Source organism: Microtus ochrogaster, chromosome 2, assembly GCF_000317375.1.
Source record: "Microtus ochrogaster isolate Prairie Vole_2 chromosome 2, MicOch1.0, whole genome shotgun sequence".
Lineage (NCBI taxonomy): Eukaryota > Metazoa > Chordata > Mammalia > Rodentia > Cricetidae > Microtus > Microtus ochrogaster.
In genome coordinates, this window is record NC_022010.1 from 37,220,470 (window position 1) to 37,223,369 (window position 2,900).

Sequence of the window (2,900 nt, forward strand, 5' to 3'; positions counted from 1 at the left end):
GATAAGCTAGCTGGGTGGCAGGATGAACAAGCAGGCCCTTCTCTTACATTCCTACATAAAGATCATTGCATTCTGCCCTCAGGGATGTTAAGAATCCAGCTGTCATGCTAATTGTGTTACCAAGGGACAAAACATTTTCCCCTTTTGGATGTTGCAAATGTATATTTATGCTTTCCTATATATAAAAATGAATAATTATACATAAACTTTGACTTATTGTAGTCTTTTAACCTTTGGATTAATGCCTCTTACTAAAATTCTCTTCTGATTTTACATTTTGATATATTAGAAGGTTTATTGATCAGATTTCAATAACAATGAAGTGAAATAATTTACAAAGGAAATATTTTTTACTTACATATTTTGAACTAACTTTGGTAGGTCTAAATCTTAGAACACCTAAAAAAGCTGCTAGATGCAAATCTTGGAAGTTGAGTAGGCACACAAATACACATTTATGGCCAAAGTGTGAAAGAGAGATGACCTCTTCTTAGAGGTTATTGGCTCAAAATCTCCTCAATGGCATGTCCCCAAAAACACAGTGATTTCTCACTAGGCTCCATCTCCTACAGTTTGCAACAGTTCTTAATAGCACAACCCAGAGACAAATTCAAAACACGATCTGATAAAAAAAAAAAAAAAGCTGACTAAACCATACAAGGTAATGATGTCACATATGCCTTTGCTATCTTTTTTGAAATATTTAGAGTTATCTCCAGCTGTTTCTTTATATTTATCTTTCAGTAAAGTCATCCTTTTAAAAAATATGATTAAAATAAGTCCATGCCATCTGTGTGGTATTTAATATCAATCTCTTTGCTGATATTTTCAGAAGGTCATCTTATTTATCTAAAAAGAAAATTTCATGGTTGGTCTATAGTCTATTTTTAATCCTCTTATATTTTAAAACTACTTTTTATTCTACTAAATTGCAAACATTCTTGCATTATTGATAATTTTATTTAAATTCTTGTCTATGTGGTTGTGACATTTGTTTTTTGCTTATGCCTCTTCAATACTGGTTCTAGGGGATCCATTTTATTCTTCCAGCTTCTGATGACACCAGCAGGTACTTAAATGGATATTTTATCTTTTTTGTTATGTGTATATTCCTTGCCTAAATGGAAATTATTGATTAACTGTATTGTTCAAGGTTATGCTTTAACTTAAAATCTGTATTCATTCTAAAGTAGTTAGTAGTTATATAAAAGAAACATTAATGGATTTGGAAAATAAATTTCCAGAAGAATTATGTGGCTAAATCTCTTCAAATGTGTCCCAAACCTAAAATTTCTTTAATCAATGTATTTTTACAGAAGTCTAGTATCTATATGATAGAGGCTTTGACTTATTTATTATTTTCCTAGACAGGTGTTTGTCATTTGAGCAATGTTGCAAACATCATATATATGGGGTAGCAGTCTTATTTCTTAGTACTGCCAAACTACAGTTACTCCCACTCCCCCTTGGAGTCACATTCTATGGTGGCCAGTGGATTCCAGCAAGTGGGTGGATCAGAGCAAGAAAAATATGTGACTTTTTTTCTCTCTTGCATATGGATCTATGGCAAGAATTAATTTAAATTTTAGGGGTACCAATTGATAAGCCACAGCAACTAGTAATTCAGAATCACAATAAACAGTACATTATAATACAAGTTATTTCAAATGTATGAATTATTTATTATTAGAATTTTTCATTTAATATTGCTGGATCACAGTTGAGCATGAGTAGTTGAAACTAAAGGCAAAATTATAATAGATTCATATCCTGTAAATCAGAAATGTCTGAAATCAAAATACCAGCATGCCAAACTCCCTTGCTGGGAGCTCATGCCCCAGAATTGCCCCTGCTCTTTCCTTTCTCCTCTCACAACTTTCTTCCTTCTGGTTGTTTACTTAATTAGAAAATCTTATAATAAAAACATTAGTGAATAATTTAGAGTCCACTGTGATACAGGATGACTCCATATTAATTACGATTGCAAAGAATCTTTCCAAATAAGACCCTGAGAATCTAGAAGGGTGGGGTGTTTAATGGTGAGAGCTCTGTCAAGTCCATTATAGGAAGGATGTTTAGTTAAGAGTTTAAGTAGGACATTTCCTTTCAGTAAACCTGAAGAGGAAGCCACCAGAGTTATTATTCCATTTGTGAGCACCAAGAGCCTAGAATGTCCCTAAAGCATTACCAATACCAAAAACGGCTGCAAACCTCCTCAGAGCTATTACACCGATTATAATTTGACACAGATGGGAGTATTTATTTGTGTTCACCAGAATAAAGTCTTGTGGATTTACATTTCCTTCCTATCATGTTTTGTTATTAGTGGAGCTATTTGAACAGATCATAAACCATTAAAATATTCGATACAAGTCTCATCCTGCCAGAGTTCATGTACGAAGAAGATAAGCAATGAGCCAATACCCCTGTAATTCATTCAACTTGTTAAAGCCCTTCTGGAAGTAGCTGGGTTTGTAACACAGCTGGGGCATCTTTTTAAATGTGTTATGGCATTAACATAAGGTCTGCTCCTTCAAAGTTCAGAATATGGTTTGTAATATCCACCATTCTCCTAGTAAGTAATGTAAGTAGCTGTTTGTGCCTTAGGAGCGGACATGAGACAATAGTGTTCTCATGTACACCTGTAGCTTAACACTCTGTGCTGGCACTGCTGGCCACACTATTCAGTGAGAACTGTGCCCCACAAGGACACATGATACTGGATAGACTTAACTAAAACCCAGGCCTGTAATCTTTTTCTTTCTTTCTTTCTTTCTTTCTTTCTTTCTTTCTTTCTTTCTTTCTTTTTGTGAACACATGAGAGAGAGAGGAGGGGGTCTGAAAAGGAGGCCTGTTTTTATTTTAATTTATGTGACAAAAAGGAGAAAGGGGTGAGACTA